General features: G+C 38.3%; 1 protein-coding gene across 12 annotated transcripts in view; it reads right to left on the bottom strand.

The window, feature by feature from the left end:
- Nucleotides 1–20,385, bottom strand: part of Celf2 (CUGBP Elav-like family member 2) — an 842,930-nt gene that overhangs the window by 334,692 nt on the left and 487,853 nt on the right. The gene's annotated exons all lie outside the window — the stretch shown is intronic.

The following is a 20,385-nucleotide window of genomic DNA, read 5'->3' as shown; positions in this document are numbered from 1 at the left end:
ACTAAGTCTGTCCTATCTACCCACTTCCTTTTTAGTCTTGAGTCCTAAATAATGCAAAAGTTACTGAAGTAAGGGTTACTACTTATCCCAGTTCTACTGAGATGACAGACTGAAGACCTTACACACTCCAGTACATGTACTGAATATGGGATTATAAAATGAGTGAATAGAGCATGTATGCTATTTGTAATATTTGCATACTGTATAGGAAGCTTGTAACCCCAAGTGTACACTGAATTAACCTCTGCTCTTCCTCACAGATCCAATAGACTGTCTTGACTACTCTTATTGAATATTGATCCAGTGAATATTTGTTAGTAAATGAATACCCTTTTAACCATTGAAACTGGGGAAAGAAACATTTTGTTTTCAAAATATGTGCTTTTCTTCACAAATATGAAAAAAAACCCTCCCATTTTAGGCGTGACTTGGCATAGATGACAACACAGGAAAGTTCCTTTCACATTACTGTGCTTTAAATTTCAAGGTCTCTTTGTATTTAGCCATCTCACAACATTGATAAGGGTGGCATAATGTTACAGTCCCACCTAAAAAGTTCAAGTGCAGAGAGATTGAGTGACTTGCCTACAGAAACGCAATAATAACCAAGTTTGGGAACTCTATCTACTGCGCCCTTGCCACAGAGCTTGGCTTCTAGACACACTAGGCGGGACATGGCTTTCAAGGAACGTTTAGTGTAATCAATCTGACGCTTTCTTAATGTGATCGTAGCAGCCTGAGAGGAAAGATAGTAAGTTAATGAAAACTTAGTTAAAGGGTTGCTCCTCTGATACCAATTTTACATCAGTTCATTTCAAACTTTATTCCAATTGAAGATTAAAGTCACACAGACTAAGCACTCTTGAGGGCAAATTATTATTTGGGTCATCAACAATAGTTAATTTTAACAGTCTTGATTATTAAATTAGGTTTGTAGGGGAAATTTGTTTGAAAGAATTACAGCGGCAATTAACAAGGAGCCACAACAAAAACACAGATTGTTTCCATGCCCTCTATATTCAAAAAGACAATTTCACTTCATAAATTAAAACTTTAGCTAAGAATACAAATTTGGCAAAGGACAAAGTAGGAAAGTGTTGTGATGTGGGAATATTGGTGAGAGCTGAGAATCAGCCAACTTCTTGATCTTTCTGGATTTGAACTTCTCAAAAGTTTTTTGAAAGGTAAATTACATGTGAGTTTATTTCTGTTACAATTTCCAGAATCAAAAGCGAAATTTTCACATGCCGCATTAATGACTCCAACTGCTTTCCACCTTCTGTGCCTTGTCTTTGCATTTTAACACTTGCATTTCCAAAGTAATAAAAAGGCACCATTTCAATAGGCTTGTATAATATGAAGAGTGATAAGGATGTGGGGTCTCTACAGAACAAAATCCTTCTTTGATGAAAGGTTGGAACACTACAGAAACCTAGCCTACCTCTCAGATCCACATCCTCAAAGGACAGTCTTGAAATGCAAGGGCACCAAGAATACCAAGTGTATTTGGCTTTGAGTTTCCTGTGTTAAGAACTGCCAGGTGCGTTACTGGGTATACACCAGAAGAAGTCTAAGCCTGTGCACTACAGAGATACTTGTACATGCATGTTCGTTGCTGTACTTTTCACAATAGTCAAGACACAGAACTAGTCTAGACGTCTGTCAACAGATGGATGCATGAAGAAAGTGTGGTATACACAGACAATGGAGCTTTATTTAGGAGTAAAGAAGAATGAAATTATGTTGTTTTTCAGGAGGATGGATGAAACCAGAGACCACCCAGTTAAGTGAGATAAACAACACACAAACATCCTCTGTTTTCTCTCATCTGCTAAATCTGGATTCAAAATATATATTTACATGCATGTGTACCTAAAGAACAACACATAGGTGAAAGTAGAAAGGAAATAATGTAAGAGAAAGAAGGGGTCGTAAGGGAGATAAAGGGAAGAGAAGAGAAGAAATGGCAGGGGAAATAAAAAAGAAACAAAATTGCAAATTTTTTAATATGGGAATCATATATATATATATATATATATATACATACACACCCATATGTGTACACATATTTGGAGGTGATATAAGAAAAGGTGATTAGGGGGCAAATATGAGCAAAGTATAATGATACATATGGATGAATATGTCATAAATAAAGCCATTATTTTTGTACTCTTACTAAACAACTAATCTAACAAAGGAATTGGGGAGTTGGGTGGGTGGCTCCGCTGGTAAAGTGCCTTCTATGCAAGCATAAGGACCTGAGTTCGGATCCTTAGTGACCACACACAAGCCAGGCCCACTGGTGCATACCTGTAAAACCATCACTGGACGTATGAGGAAGCAGAGACACGTGGATCCCTATAGCTCGCTGGCCAGCCACTAACCAACTGCTGAACTCCATGTTCAGTGAGAAACTGTGTCTCAAAAAATAATGTAAAGAGTAACTGTGGTAAACACTCGATGTAAACCTATGGTCTCCACACAATTGAGCACACACATATGAACATGTACATGTAACACACATACAAATACAAATGAAAGAATTACTTGATCTTCATAAGAAACACTTTGCAAGCATGAAGATCTGAGTTAGAATCCCCAGCACTCACATAAAATCTGGGCATGGCTAGGCATGCCTGTAGCCCCACCATTCAGAAGTGGAGACAGGAGTATCCTGGGAGTTTGCTGTCCAGCCAACCTAGAGGAAGTAGCAAACTATTGAGAGACCCTGTCTCAAGGGAATATGGGTCGAGGATGATAGAGGAAAACACCTGAAATTCTTTTCTGGCTTTCCATGTGACTGCATGGGTACACACACACACACACACACACACACACACACACACACACACACACACACACACACTATATATACATATATATACACATATATATGTATATATATGTATGTATATGCTGTGGGATGGTCTGTATGTCAAGTGTGTTGCTAATTGGTCAATAAATAAATCACTGATTGGCTAGTGGCTAGGCAGGAAGTATAGGCAGGACAAAGAGGAGAATAAAGCTGGGAAGTGGAAGGCTGAGTCAGAGAGACACTGCCAGCCTCCACGATGACAAACAGCATGTGAAGATGCCGGTAATCCCAAGCCATGTGGCAAGGTATAGATTAATGGAAATGGATTAATTTAAGCTGTAAGAACAGTTAGCAAGAAGCCTGCCATGGCCATACAGTTTGTAACCAATATAAGTCTCTGTGTTTACTTGGTCGGGTCTGAGTGGCTGTGGGACTGGCAGGTGAGAGAGATTTGTCCTGACTGTGGGCCAGGCAGGAAAACTCTAGCTACATGTATATATGAAACATACCATATTTCTACCACAGATGGAAAGAATACACAGAAAAATTTCAAAGTAAATATGAAGTAAATGACTAAAGTTTAAAAGGAATAGATTTCCAGATGCCAAGTACAGTGCAAACAATATGTTCTTAGTAACATTGATAAACACATGTGTAAATTGTTGTGTGCAAATAGATGTAGTTTCTTTCATTTCTGCTGCTATTGAACAAAAGACACAGGTTCCTTTGACTTAAAGCTTGCCAACCTCAGAGGCAAAGTTTTCATTGGTGTAATGGGGGCCAAGCAGAGAATTCAGCTCAGGGTGAGCCATGGATAGAACTAACAGAATGCTACAACCCTGTTCATTCAGACCCCACTACTCTCAGCTGGCTTGTACAGTAGAGGGGTGGGTGTGGGACACATTCAAAGCCACAGGACATAGGTCTGAGCAGTAATGCCTCAATACACAAGACTGACCGTTGGTCCAAAGTAAAATCACAGTAGTTTGGTAAAGCAAATGTTTGATGGTATTCTGAGGAACTGTGTAAGAGTTCCCTTCAAAAGGAGTGCTCACTAATTATCTCCAACTCTCACGTGAGAAGCAGGTGGCAGCCATCTCAGTGACAAGAAGTGGCTTGAATTCCAAATGGGTATGCTTTCTCCAAGCCATGGGACCATTTACTCATCTCAAAATTGAAGATGCTTACTGAGGTGAATAGGGCAGGTGGATGAATAGTTAGCAAGAATAACTGTAACGCCCCTTAAGATAAAAGTGTTATATTTATCAATGAGTGTGTGTCCATAATAAACCATGAAGTACTTAGGACTCCTAGAAGTCACTTAAAAATAGGTAGTAGGTAAATCTCACTTGAAAATAGGTATGAGGTAAATCTAAGAGGAGATATTATAAACTAATAATGGCAGCTTGCTGTAAATGAAAGCAGACATCAAACCTTGGAGAACTGTGTCTGTCCACTGAGGACAGAATGTAGAAGATTTTTCATTTACATCAACAACCATAAGTAGCCTAGTTGGTAAAATAACTGGCTGTGAAATCTTACCACTTAGCAGACAACATTTTCACAATGAAGTAGTCATTTTTGGCCAAATGATTTGCCAACGGTAAGCCTGGCGCAAATCTATGGGAGAATGTCTTTAAGCTAGGTGGTAACAGTTGCATGAAAAATATGACAAGTACATTCCTAATATTTGTATCACATTGGTTTATTTATATGAATGTGCTCACACATGCATGCGTGCACATATACACTTGTGGAAGTGTACATGTTCTTTGTACATTTGGGTTCTTCCCTTCCACTGTGTGGGTCCTATAGGTCAGACTCAGGTCATCAGGCTTAGCTGCAATTCTCTTACCCACTAAACCATCTTGCTTGCCCTGTGTTTGCTCTTTTTAAGCGAGACATATGCATAAGCAACTGCTTTTCTGCTTGTTCAAACTGTCAAGTCAGAGGCCCAATGCAATGTGGTCACTATTCATGCACTGTAAAAGGGAATGTAGATTTTACTGCACTTGGGAAAGCCCTCTCTCTCAGTGATTTCCATTCTAGCAAATGCAGAGAGGTAAGCTGCACATCATGAACAAAGAACATTATTGGGGCTGAACAAAACTTCCTTTTAAAAAACTGAGACCAAGATGGTGATTTATATGGGGGGGAAAAAGTGAAAAAGAAACCAAGATGGTCTGGGGAAGATGGTTTTGCACCTATTACAATGCATTTATACTTGTCAGAGTAGCGAGGTGACTCTAGGGTTACTTTTCTTTCTGTGGCACCTTCTGAAGTTACTGGCTTATTTATTATTTGTTCCTCTTGTCTGAATTTACATCACTTGAGATCAAGAAGACACTCATTTTTTTCACCACTATAAAACACAGTGGAGCCTAGGGTGGACACTTCATAAATTCCTGTCCGGTGGCTAGAGTTCCTGCGTAGTATTCTCCTGATACATTGTCTACTCTCACTGGCTGGCTCTTATTTTATACTATTTCTAAAAGTCTTGTCAAACCCAATGAAAAGTAGCTACTGAGTCATTAGACAAGAACCTGAGAGGTCCAGAAGATTAGGAAGGTCTTGTTCCTAACTTAAGGACTTTCATGTGCCTAGAGCTTGGATCCCAAGGTTTTTTTTTTTTTTTTCAATATTTGTTTGAACTTTGATTTTTATTATATTTTCATTTATTTTGTGTCTGTGCATGAGCCTGTGCTTGTATGTGTGTGGGTATGTGCTGACCACAGCACACAAATGGAGATCAGAGGAAGCCTGTGAGTCAGTTCTCTTCTTCCAACATGTGGGCCTCAGGGATCCAACTCAGGTCATCCTGCTTGTCAGAAGGTACCTTACCTACTGAGCCATCTTTTCAACCCAAAGCTCTTTGTTGTTGTTGTTTTTGGTTTTTCAAGACAGGGTTTCTCTGTGTAGCTTTGGAGCCTGTCCTGGAAATCACTCTGTAACCCCGGCTGGCCTTGAACTCACAGAGATCCGCCTGCTTCTGCCTCCCAAGTGCTGGGATTAAAGGCGTGCGCCACCATCGCCTGGCCAACCCTAAGATCTTTAAAGCAGCTATAAAGAGGTAAGATTCTATATTTCTTTCAGTGCTTTCTATAAATGTGTGTGTTTGGGACTTGTTAAATTGCAGGCTGATGAGACTAGATGAGACTTTCAGAATCAGGGCAATGGGAGTGGAAGGGTAGTTTGGGTACTATCTTGACAAGAACCCGGCATCTTTGTAGGCAAGGAAGAAGAATTAGAAGTTAGACTGCTTTTTCTCCTCTCCCTTGGTTCCCAAAGTGGGTCTGTTGTACGCGTCTAACTAGTTAGTTGTGATACAGCACTAAGTGTTGGCCTCAGCTCAATTCTTTCCGTGCATCTTGTATTCTGGCTCCTTTTCACTTCACTGGCTTCCACAGCAAATGGTGTTCTTACCTGTTCTTCCTGCTGTGGAAAACAGGGCAAGCTATTAACTGCCACGAACATTGCCTGAAATCAGTTCCTAATGAATCATAGCCTTACATTTTAAAGGGTTTTACATTGGATGCTGTTTTTCTTTGCTGGGACAGACATGTAATGTTGTTTTGAGTTCTTTATTACCATTAAACATATTAGTATAATTAGGGTATATATAATAAATGTCTTAAGAACATGATTAAGTCGTACTTCAAAAGAACATTTCTGACAAGTTAAATAGAGGTCTGGAAGTAATGAAGACAGGGCAGAAAGCAGTTAGAAGCTGAGTGAGAAAGGCTACTGATTTCATGCTGGAAATTTGGGGTAAGAAGGCACAGAAAGTTCTGGGCTCTAGAAAGAAACTGTTTCTACTTGGAGTCAGAACCAAGAACAGGACAGAGAAGGAAGCAGTTGGGAAGTCGCTGTGCAGATAAGAATGGGCTTTGAGGGAGGTTCTTCCATGAATTGGCCACTGTTTTTTGCTAGGCCTGTGCAAGATGTTTCACTAAAGATCAAATCACTAATTCCAGTAAATACAAAGTATCATTCTACAACTATGAAGAGACTGCTTGCTTTGGAGATTAGGAAAACCCCAAGATAACAAGCCTGATCAACAGCACAGGTGGGAGTGAAGCCTAGTTCTTTTCCCAGTTCCATACTACTTACTTAGCAGCTACAGAAAGGAGAATGCTCACACATCTCTTTAGTGACAGAGTCATGATACAGACAGCTGAGCAGGTGGGAAGAGCACAAGAAAGGAGTTGAAGATAATGCTGATGTTTTTTCAGCATGGGGCATTTGGCAAATCATGCTGTCACTGACTGAAAAAGACGATGGACACACACACACTGAAAATCAGGGTAGATAAGGAAGTTACTTTGATCCACTGAGCACAGACTGAGCTCAGGATGCCCACAGGCAGATCTGGGTTGAGGATGCAGTTAGCAACATGGTTGTGGATGAGATCAGCCAGGAAGAGAACTGAGAGCGAAATACAAAGAACTGAATTAAGATCAGAATCCCAGGTGAATCAACAGTTGAGGAAGACTTGAAGGAGGATGCTTCAGTGAAAAAGAGCTAAACATATTGCGAAGATACTTAGACCTAGTTGGAAGGTCTAAGTATGGACTACATTAAAAGTTATTAGTTAACTTAAGCTGAGTGTTAACAGGAACTAAGTGTTTGTATGCTAGATGGAAAACAAGCAGTGCAAATAAAGGAGTGGAATTTCAAAAGCCAATTGTTTATTGGAGTAATAATTAGAAGGCGGCCTACTTTGAGCTGGGAGCAGGCTGCTTTGTACCCACAAACTTGCCAAGAAAGGAGGTAGAGGCACATCCTACAGGGCCAAAGTAAAATTCTAGCTTGACTAGACTGTAGCCAAACGTTCAGCTGCTTGCCCTGACCACTGAGATAAATATGAATGTGTTGAGCTGTCCTCCACCATCTCTTCCAGGACATAAATAAAAGCAGTCGAGGTGAAGGGGCTGAGGCATTCCACTTTCAGGATAGGACAATTGTGTATAACCAAAATATATGCTTCTGACAGGCACGTGGCAGCTCATATTTGCAAAAAAAAAAAGCAACAGTAAAAGTACTTCTTGAAGGTATCTGTGAATTTTGTCTGAAGATTTCAAAAGTCAAAAGGAATCACAAACTCTAAACTTAGATAAATCTTTGTATGTCACTCATAAGATTTAAAGCATTATATCATTAAAGGAAAGTACCTGTAAGTGTTCAGCTCACCAAATATTGAGAGACTGAGCATCCACAGGCAACCAGCACCCAAACTAAAACATCCTGGTGACTAGGGATTTAGCTCAGTGGTAGAGGTCCTGGTCAGCATGAGTAAGGCCCTGGATTTCATTTCCAGGATTTCAAAACATCAAACCAAACCAAACTAAAACCTTGTATCTATTTTTGGTTCTGTAACCAAAGCATGATTTGTTGACTATAAATAGAAATGATCTAGAATGTATGCAAGTAAAAACTGCCAGAAATAATGGGGCATTTTGAACAATACTTTCTCCAGAATGTGTCCAATTTCCACCATCCATACTCTTCTAATTCGTGTCACCATAAGTCTAAGGGATCTCCCAATTGCCTGCTAGTCTCTTGGGTTCTGATCACTCCTATGCATTTGAGCCAAAGTTATTTAGAAACAAACTATGGTCATAACTATCTCCAGCTAAAAACTCATCAGAACTTCAAACGTCTTGCCGCTTTCCATGCAGTCCAATCCATGTAAGATCCACCTATACCCAAAGGGCCACCGCCTATAGGACCACCTTATCTGTCAGTTGTACATTATGCTCTTTGCACTTTGAACTTCTTCCAGTCCTAAAGATAAGATTTCTCTTTCTTCTGTGCTTCTGTTCATGCTTTTTCCCACAAAGCTTCAGTTGTCACTAGCACCTCACTACGTACATTTTTGTCCATCCTTCAGGCCACAGCTAAAGTATAAAGTTCTAGGCACAAAACAGATGCTAAGAAACATTGGCTGTTGGTATATATGAATAATATATTGAAAACATCACTTCAATGGCAAATGATATACAAAGATTCCTTAATATATTATCAGTTAAAAAAAAAAAGCTAAAACTTGTGGTGACCAAGCACCTCTTTTTCTAAGGACTATTGTATTGTCTCTCTAACACTGAATTGCATAATGGGGTATTCAAAAGCAGCACTAGACACAGCCTTTGACTGAGGAATTAATAATCATGTTGGAAGAAGACAAGTGACAGGTGAGTTGAACAATATGTATCTTATACTGTGAGGTATTGTGAGCTCCCAGACACCGCATATGATAAGAGTCAGTGCAAGCAAATGAATGGATAAGGAAAATGTAGTGTTCATACATAGAGGAGATTCATTCCTTGTGAAGGATGAAATGATGTCATTTTCAAGAAAACAGATGCAACTGGAGCTCACCGTGTTAAGTGAAACAAGCCAGACCCAGGAAGACAAATAGCATAAGTCTACTCTCATATGCAGAACTTTGATTTAAATATATTTACATACACATATCTATGAAGAAAGGGGACTACGTGTGGGGAGAAAGGATCTGAAGTGAAGGAGAAAGAAACAAAAGAGGGTATGAAAGACAAAAATAAATACCACATATTTTCTCTCATATAGACTGAAACACTAATACTTGTATAGTACGAAATATAAGGCAGACTTCTTTTGTTAGGAAGAGGACCAATAGCAGTTTGGAAGGAAGGATGAGGAGAGTGTGGGGGGTGGGGAGGTGAATATGAGCAAATACAAAGATATATACATGCAGAAATGTCATAATTAGGCACGTCATTTTGCATATCAACTAAAACTAAGTTAAAATTTACCAAGAAACAATAAATAATAAATAAGTACATAAAATGGAGAAGAAAAAAATGTTAGCCAAACCAGCAGAGGCCTTGGGACAATCTTGCAGTGAATGCTTTCATTTGGTTAGGCCATGGGTGGAAGGTAGTGAGGATCCCACTCAGAGGTGACGAGTCTAAAGTTTGAAGAGGGGCCATGGAAGCAAGCCTGAGGAGGGCAGCATGGGCTGCCAAGGGTTGAAAAACAGATACTTGCAACACCAAAGCCACACTGTAGATCCTGTACTTTGGGAAAAGCTATCTGTGTTCAGTATAATAAAGGATGGCTGGTCCATGGAACTTCTGGATCAGTAAGTGACAATATTCTCCGAATAAGCCAACAAGGACATAAAAAGCAGATTGGGGAACTTGTGTCTTAGAGAAATAGCATAATGTTCCCAGGTGAACATGAAAACTCTCAGAGAGAAAAAAAATATCCAGACTGTGGCCATGGTGAGATAAAAAAAGGCCAGCCATCACAGACATAGTGAAACATCCTCTTCTTCCAATCACTTTTTGACAATGACAACCTCCAGTCTGCTCTGCTCTCTAGCTATAAAACTGCCCAGATGCCTATTTTAGTCAGTTGGGGCTGCTATAGCAAAATACTATAGGGCCTTAAACTATGGGCATAAAATTCACAGAGTTCTGGAGGCTGGAAGTCAAGATCAAGGTAACAACAGGGTTGGTTTCTTTCTGGGCCTCTCTTGCATTGTGGTACCATTTTCTCTTCTTATAAGGCCAGCAGTCCCTTTGGATTGAAGCCCTACATTTACGGCTTCAGTAAGCTTAACTAGCCCCTTAAAAGTACTCTCCACATACAATCACACTCTGAGGTACGGGAGGTTTGGACTTCAAGGGAATTGGAGGAGGGTTATTATATAAATAAGACTTCTAGGGTGTGATTCTAAGGAGGTTTTAAGGAAATATGGTAAATTTTAGGTTTCTTTCTCTTTTTTCCCCTGGTAAGTGTGAGGCATTCCTATGGACTGAACCATGTCCTCTTCCAAACCTACTCACCCCTCCCTTATCATCTATCATCTATGTGACATATGCATGTATCTGTAATCTATCTACCATGTATGTATGTATGTATGTATGTATGTATCTATCTATCTATCTATCTATCTACCTACCTACCTACCTACCTATTTGCTCATCCATCCATCCATCCTTCCACCTATCATTTACCTATTGACTCTACTCATTCTATGTCTTTGGTTGCCTAAATCCTGATGGATGTACCCCTTCTCTGAAATATTTCACTGCACTTCCTCTAAACATTGAACAGACTTCTCTTGCACCCTTTTCATGCTTCATTGTCATAATTTGTGTGGAAGATTGGATTATTTTGCCAATTATCCATGCTCTGCCCCTATCATGTGACTTTATAGTGCACTGGAGTGGGTAGACTGCGTGTATTCGCTCCACTGTCAGCAAGCTTGACAACAGGATCTGCTTCAGCTATTAAAATGTAAGTAGATGTTGTGTGAAATGTTCCTGTACAGAGAGGGGTTCTTAGGTGTTGTGGCCCATCATGAGAAAAACATACACCCCTGGGAATCTGCTGACTTTTCTATGTGAGCCCCAGAACGTACACAAGAAGAGATCTGAGCCTACTCAATAATGGGAGCCAAGCACAGCTGACTCATAGCCTGAAAGAGAGCCACCCAGCCTAGCTCTGCCAAACTGCCCTTGATCTGCAGGCTTGCAAATGGAAGAAGTGTTTACTGTTGCAAGTCCCTCCGGCGTGGAAGGATCTGTGTGGAGCTTACAGCAGCAACTGACTAGTCAACTCATTTCTCGTATATGCCCCAGTTAGTGCTGGCTTCTTGAGTGATAATTTACACATCTACACTGCCTGCAGAGGTGACTGACACACTGTAGTGGCCCAGTCAATACTCACTACACAATAAGATAAACAAACAAAATAATTGAAGAGGTACAGTGAAGAAAGGTGTGACAAAGCCATGTTTGGGAAACAAAGGGATAAATGTATGGAATGGAAATAAGATGTGAGCTGGTAGGCAGCATTGTTTGAATTCAAAAGATTATGGGATTAGAAAGCGATTTGCAAGGAGGCTGGGGGATTTGAAACCAGCCTTGGCTTGGCTATGTAGTAAGGCACTGTCTCAAGAAATTAAGACAATCATCACCAACAATTACCAAACAACAACAAAAACTCACATTAATAACACCTGAGCAAAAGAAAACAAACAAAGCACAAAGCGTGATTTGTGTTTTATATTCAGATGATCAGGGACTAGAGAGACAGCTCAGCTGGGACAGTGCTTGCCTAGCACGCACAAAGCCTTGGGCTCCATCTCCAGCGCTGGTCATGGTGGTACATAACTGCAACCCTTGTGCTTGGAAGGTAGATGCGAGAGGATCAAAAGTTCAAGGTTATCCTTAGATATGTAGCAAGCTGGAGGCCACCCTGGGCTGCATGAGAACCATATACATATTTCAACATACTCAGATGATCAAAGGTTCCAGATTACAGCAGCATCATGTGACAAGCACACAGGACACAACTGTAGCACCCCAACTACTGAAGTAATCTTTTGGGGATACTTCTTTTTGTCTACCAGGCCCTTGGAACAGCTGCAGTTCCTGTCTTTAGCCACATGTAATACAGGGAAACAAAGGATGAGAAGAGATACTCCTCCAGAGAATTCGAGAAAAAAAAAACTACAGGAAAATAAAACTTTATTTATTCTCCCACCGAACAACTTTGCTTTTAGGTGTCCATCTCATTTGATCCATACAATCTATCTCCATCTCCCTTGATCTACTGATGGTTTTTGCTCCTGACAGAGAGGCGTGATACCACATTTGAGCTTTTGGAGGGTCTTTGGTCACCAGAGGTCTCTGCAGTCTGTCCTCCTCAACCTCCTCAGCAAGGGATGTTCCAACAGGGACTCTTGTCACATTCCCTTAGTACATATGTCATTAGCCTGTCATTAGGAGACAGCTTGAAGAATTCCAAATTCATTAGCTGTCTGCTGCTGAACTTTGTAAATTTTTGCCTTCCATTGAAGAAAAAGCACATGCATGTACAATGTGCATGCACATACAAAACCAAAGATATTTACATGTCTTCCACTGTATTGGGGAGAACAAAGAAATGATATGCATTTTGTTTGCTGTCAATCATAACCTGAGATTAAAGCTGCTGTTTAATGCATTCAAAAGTTACTCCCGCCAAATTCAGGCTTTCTCTAAGCTCTGAACTTCAAAAGGAATATTTTATAGGGAAAACACACACCACACACACCACACACACACACACACACACACACACACACACACACATACACACACACTCACACACACCACATAGAAAGCAACACACATAGAGAAACTGTAAGTATTAGAATACATTCATTTTCATGTCCACAAATGAAGCCCAATGACAAACACCTGCAAAATCATTAGTGTTACGCAAAGCTGCAAGAACACAGACTGCTCCCAAACGATACCCCCACCATCCTGACCCAAGTAGAAAAGCGTCAGTTGGAGCACTGGTGGGCAACTTACTGAGTCCCACTTCTACCTGTTTCAGACTAAAACAAATCTCCTTTTATAACAATTATTTATCCAGAAATTTCTAGAAGATCATTTCCTTCCTCAGCCTATATTTAGCATCTGGTGGCGCACGCCTTTAATCCCAGCACTCAGGAGGCAGAGGCAGGTGGATCTCTGTGAGTTCGAGGCCAGCCTGGGCTACCAAGTGAGTTCCAGGAAAAGGCACAAAGCTACACAGAGAAACCCTGTCTCGAAAAACAAAAAAAAAACAAAAACAACAAACAGAACTTATCAACATAATATACTGAATTCCCACTGAACATATGATATTATATTACTAAAACTTTACTATTAAAATGTTCTTAATTTAGATGCCATTAATGCAGATTTAGTGACATTTTGGACGTAGGACATACTTCTTTCGAAAAATAATGTTCATTGTTTTTAATGATCATAAAAGCAATTCATGTTCATAGTGTTGCTTTGAAATGCCAATAAACTTAAAGGAAATAATTGTTATCATCTATATCCAAGCAGCAAAGAGAGTATTTAACTTTTGGTATATTTCCTTATAGGCATTTCAGTGTATATACTTCATCTTTTTAAATATAAAATTTTCATGGTATTGATGATTGATTAAAATATTGTCTTTTTAATTGATGTGTATATATGTATCTGTGTGGGAGTTTGTGCACGTGTATGTAGTGCACATGGAAGCCACAAGAGGGTATTGGATCACATAGAGTGAATTTGCAGGCAGTTTTGAGTACTCTAACATGAGCCCACAGCTCTTGGGTCCTCTACAAGAGGATTATGCACTGTTAACTACTGAGCCATGTTGTCTCACCGACATCCTGTATTTATGTTTCTTAAACTATGTTATTAAAGGTGTTTTCTAAATTTTGAACATGTCATTGAGATGAAAAGTCTTTTTAAATATCCATTTTTAAAATTTATTTATTTATTTATTTATTTATTTATTTATTTATTTATTTATTATTTGTTTGTGTATGTGAGAGAGAGAGGAAAGGAAGGAGAGAGAGAGACAGAAACAAAGACAGAGAGACAGAGAGATTTTAAAAGATTGTGCCTGTATATACCACCTATGTGTAGATGCTTGCAGAGGGAGAGGACATGGGATCCCCTAGAGCTATATCTACAGGTGGTGGCGAGTGCCTCATGTGGGTGCTGGGAGCCAAACTCTGATCCTCTGAAAGAGCAGCAAGTGGTTTGAACCACTGAGCCATCTTTCCAACACAGAAAACTCTCAAACCAGTGGTTCTCAACCTATGGGTCATGACCCCTTTGACAACCCACTATCTCCAAAAATACTTACATTACAATTCATAATAGTAGCAAACTTACAGTTATGAGGTAGCAATGAAAATAGTTTTATGATTGGGAGTCACCACCACATGAGGAACTGTATTAAAGGGTCGCAGCATTAGGAAGGTTGAGAAGCGTTGTCTTAAACACTAATGTTGGCGGCATTTCTCATTTTCTTCGGAGAGAACTATTTTAAGCTTGAACACATATTTCCAAATTGCATTGCTGAAAATTTACACTTGCTGACACACCCTCCCCAGTATAATTCATGCCTTGCTGTTCTCTGAAGCACACTATTGTTTTATTTTACATTTGCAAGTATGATGAGTGAAAACGTATTACTTCACTGTTTTATTTGCATTTCTTTGAATATTAGTGAAAGTGAGTATTTCCCCCCAATGATATTGTCCTTTGTCTACTTTTATGGCAATTTTATGTGTCTCAGCCATAAACCAGAGATTTTTAAGTGGAGTTGTAGCAATCTGATATATAGCTTTGCTGTAAGTTTAAAGAAAAGACTTTAAAATTAATTTCTAGTTCATTGACTTTACTACATAAACAATGATCATGCTTATTTTATTTTATTTTTATACAAAAATATCCTGCCCCAAAAGATTGGTTTTTACCTCTGTATTTTGTTGGATTTTATCTTTATCATCTGGTTCATGTACAATTACTTTTGGTGCCTGGGATAAAGTGAGGTTGCAACATGAGTTTTCCCTCTTTCCCGCATACGTCACTTTACCAGTATTGTTTAGTATATGACCCATTTCCTAGTGGGTTTGGAAGTAAGATATATGTCTTTCTGTATTAGATTTCATGCTTCTGGATCCATCTGCCATTTCTTATGTTTAAATATGAAGGTTTAGCATTGCTTTATAATATCTGATTGCCCCATTGCTCTCTCCTTTCAGATGAAGAATAATCATCTCCATTCAAAATAACTCTACTACACTGTTTTCTTGAGGGATGAGTCTGGGGTTTGGGGAGGGCCTGTGTATGCTAAGCAAACATTCCAGGATTTTAATTGACATTTGTAGTTAGAGAAAAATTAGCACCTTTATAATTCTTGCTTTTTACATCTAAAAGCATAGATGGATGCTAAATCTACTAAAATCTTAATGTCTTCTCTCTTAGGGAAGACAATATTTACTTCAAATAGTTTTCACATTGGGGAAGTTATTGATTAAGTACTTGTATAATCTCTTTGAATTGTTACAGATTTTTAGTTGGTTATTTTTATTTTTTGTACTTACATTTATCTCCTTTCAAGTGACGGAATTTTTATCTTTGTGTTTCTAATGAGCATATCTGTCATTTTAATTAAATGGCTTTTTATGACGATAGGGCCTTCTAGAACATTAATTAACAAATGATGATAAGTTGCACCCTTGTTCATCTCCAATCCAGCCGTTGCTTTAAGATGGATGTCTTTTATCATGTTTTACAAGTTCGTCTACTTGTCATCTTTAAGCTTCCCTCCCATTTTAGGGACGAGGCTTCGTTTTATTGAGGATTGTTTTAGATTTTCCCTTAGTGTCTTATGAAATGATTTATTATGCTATGGTACACATTATAAATTTAAAACATCCTTTTATATTCTTGCAAAAACCATATTAAATTGTGGGATATGAGTCTCTCAATGTACAAACCTATCTTTGGATTATGTCAAGGGCCATAAATTGAAACATCTTAACTAGAAAGTTTTTAAAAACTAAATGTCAAAAGCAAATGACACACCTTGACTAAATTTAGGAAACACGTTTAAAATAGTCTCATTATAATATATCTGTTTTCTTAATATACTCCACTCAATTAAGCAATATATGTGTGTATGTGTATGTGTGTGTTCATGCATATATATGCCTTAGTTTATTTATTTATCACATTTGTAGAATTCCAAGTTTGGAATAGGTTTCTAAGTTACTGAAGTTTTAGTGCATTCCAAATATATATATATATAATGTATGTATGTATATATATATACATACATACATTATATATATATAAATTCTAAAGAACAGTCACACAAGTTTTTACTACTGACTGATGAGGTCATTTTAATTTATCAGCCATTTTGCTGCCTGCATTTTGGAATCAACAGTCTCTGCTGCCTTGCCAATCTTAATTTCTTTCATTAATACCTTGAGACATGTTTCAAATGGTGGAGTCAAATTGAAATGGCGGAACTAAAATTAAAGATTCCTACTGCCAAGGAGGCTGTCCACGGCTGACCTTCAGAAAACTCTCCTGGTGACTTTGAGCTTCCTCCCTTCAAGTAAACAATTTACACACTTCTTAGCATTCCTTTAACCCTTCCATCAATTACACCTTACACGGTGTTTCTCTGCTCCACGGAAAGTCCTTATGGCTGTAGTCAGTTTTCTTCCTCTTTTGTAGACTCATACCCATCACATCTGTGGACAGGGATTGTTGGCCCTTGTATTTCTGCTTCCTAGCACTCATTCATATGGTCCTAGCAGCAAACCTGGCCACAGTGCTGAGAGGGGCAAGGGAAGATCAGTTGAACTCTTTGTTAAGGTTCTACCATAGACACTGCTTGAATTCACTAATCCAATTTAATTTAAAAATTCCCGAATTTTCTACATGAGGTAGATACTTAATCTGATCACCTGATGCTCTTTCCTCTTTTAGAGTTGGATTAAAAGTTTAATTCCTACCAGTTTAGTATCAATATCTAATTAATTTCAATTTTAAGAAACAACTTAAAAATCACCCATTATGTCTTTTAAACTTTCATGTGACGTGTTCATCTCATAGGAAGCCCATGAATTTCATAAATTAAATGATGGTAAGAAGACAAAGCAGATAGATATTTATGCGATTAATCAAATTTACATAAAACTTGCTCATGTCCACATTATAAAATATCACTTCTTGATAACAGAGAGGTAAACACTCCACCGGTACTTTTATATATCTCAGATTCTAGCCAATTATAAAAAAAATTAATCTTTTGTGGTTTTTTTGCTTTATAAAGTTTGAAATGTAGAAAATCTACTCTTGTTCATCAAGATTTATACTAACAACATATAATTTCTATTGTTACTCTATGCCATAATAAAATCAACAAAAGGGGAAATGAATCAGTCATCTATGGGACATTTTGATGACTGGCCCATGAATGATTAGAATTTGCCTCTCAAAGTCAGTGAAATTTCTGTATTTTGATCTCAACACATAACTATTTTGACCAGAATTTCTATTTGTCAAGTCCACCAATTTCCTAGGTTAGAAGCACAGAAAGCTAAATTTTACAAACAAATGTCACCTTTCATTGTCATTGGAAAGGGCAATGTTTATTGGCTGGGTGCGGCAATCATTATAACTGTCACCATGGTAATCCTTGGACTCAGCTTCTTCATAGGCACCCACACACTGATCTTTAGAGATATGAAGGAAAAGGAGAGGGAAGGAGAGAATGGGAGAGTTTGGGCTTGCAACGTGGAGAGTCTCGACTTTATTTCATACATGATGACAACTCCAAGGGCAAAGGTTTAAAGATGGCTGCTGCTGATTCCACATTTCACTAAGGATACTGTTTCTAGCATGAACCAGACTCCCACACACAGCATCAAAATCCTCACAAAAGGAAACTTGTACAAGATGATTACCAAGCACATATATCAAGACAATGTGTGCTTTGTGATCAATTAAAATGCAAGAATAGTTAGCACTGGGGCGTCTTACAAAAGGGCCTTTCTTCTCAGTGCTTTAAAAAAGGCAGATCTATCAAACTTATGATAATGCATTGCCACGATGATTTAATTGTCAATTACAAATTACTTAAATGTACTTTAATGATCTATATAAAGCCTTATTTTTTTTTACCACTAATAGCTATTAATGGTTGTTAAAGAAAATGAAACCACTTTGCTGAAACATAATGTAGGGGTCTATTAAGAATAAGTTTTCAAAATGATAAAATATTATCATGAAAATGTGAACTCCTGTAATTTTTATATTCTGGAATAGGTCAGTCTTCACCCCACTGAACATTTTCTTCAAATTACATGCAATTACAGTTTAAACATCTTTATGTATATTCTAGCTAAAATACACTTTACCCAATTTCCAGTCAAAATGCTTCTTTAGAAGTTGGAAATGGAGGGAGAGCAACTTGTGATTACATTTTCTCAAAAAGCTTTTGGAATGCTAGTCATTAGAGTCAGCACGAGTGACCACACTCACTCCTGCTTGGGTTCATCTTGGCCTGGTCCCTGTTTGCTTTGAAAACTTTTGATACAACGAATGAAAGAAACATTTTTGTGCTATCCCTAATGGCCAGCATTTAGCCAATTCAAGGTATATATTTGCTTCGCATAATACATGTATTGTCCAAGAAAGGTACAATTCACACTTATATATTAAAATAATATTGTAAGCATACCAGAAATTCTTAAAAATAGAATCAAGGACAAGACTTTTTTAAAATGAAGAGTTATTTTATAATCAAACTATTATTTGCCAGTGACCTGTTTGCAAACCTGATTTTCCTGCATGTGACTTCCTTAAGGGGGAAGGGGGCACATTTCTGTCCCACCCTAACACTGCTGCATACACATTCCTAAACTGTCCTCAAGTGTATATTTTCTCTCTGCTTTAAGCTATTTGCTAGACAAGGAGCTGTTAGGAATGGGTGTTAAGTATCACTGGAATCAGAATCAAACAGCATCAGGTGTATGTCCACATCACCTAGAGTCATTTCAAGACTTGAAATGATCCATTTATTTGGTAACTATAGACAGTTAAATAAGCCAAGTAGTCCAAGAAATAGAGCTATTTTGGATTTGTAATTATTCTCCCTGGCTAATCTGCACAGATTATCCTAAATATTCGTCGAGTCCTCCCTTAACTGAACTTGTCATGACTGGATGTGGAGTGGAAAAAAGATAGGTTTTAGAGTACGAGAAGGTCGGAGGTCCAACTCTGACTCAGTAAACATCTGTGTTTTATTTTTTAACACTCTAATCCAATCAGCCCAGTAAATTCTTTAATTAAGGAAGAAGTCACTTGTTGGAGCACTCTCCTGCTCCTCCGTATTGCTTTTACTATAACACTGTGTATCAGTACTGCTGCGTGGAGTTATGAAGCATTTAAGTTAAAATGGTTAAGACACATAATTCAAATGTATAATGGTACTTAATGTTGAAACTTGTATGTACCTATATGCTTGAATTTCCTTTTGAGAAATTTGGAAAACAAAATAGAAAGTTTCACATTTTGGAGCACTGGGGACTTTTGATATTTGGGTTAGATAGGTACAACTGATGAATGGCCTGCTTTCACACCGCCCTGTCCAATCAGCTTTGACCTGAAGGGAGAAGCTGCATTCCTTCTGGACTAGGCTTATTTTGTAATCTAAGGTATATTCATTCAGATGTCATCAGGATGACTTTTTTTTTTTACAGCCTTTTGAAAGCTGATTAATCTATCAAGGACTTGTCAGTTTTCCTTTTCTTGTTAATAAGCTATCCCCTAAATCTGTGTGCCCTTTTTAAGCCTCTGCTTTCTCATCAATAAATGAAAATGATACAATTTTACCTGCCTAATAGAGTAAAGAGGATTAAATAAGGAAATGCATGAAAGGGTTTGGCGCAATGCCTGGCACACAGAAAATGCACCATAAATGTTAGCTATTCATACTGTTTTTTATAATATTTCAGTAAGAAAAATCTCAACGTAAAATGTAATAAAATTAGTGGTGTCTTATAAGGGAAAATAGCTACAGTGAGCACAGTGGGAAATACCGATTTTCTCTGAGACACCAGGAAGAAATAATGTGTGTGTGGACAATAGAACACTAGGTATGTGCTTTTTATAAAACAGGTGTAAGTGCTCAGCATTTTAACATTACAGATGACAACCTGTAAAGTGCCTATTAAC

The sequence above is a fragment of the Peromyscus californicus genome, unplaced genomic scaffold (assembly GCF_007827085.1).
Source record: "Peromyscus californicus insignis strain IS unplaced genomic scaffold, ASM782708v3 Scaffold_8__1_contigs__length_139910024, whole genome shotgun sequence".
NCBI lineage: Eukaryota > Metazoa > Chordata > Mammalia > Rodentia > Cricetidae > Peromyscus > Peromyscus californicus.
This window is presented reverse-complemented; position numbering and strand designations above follow the sequence as displayed.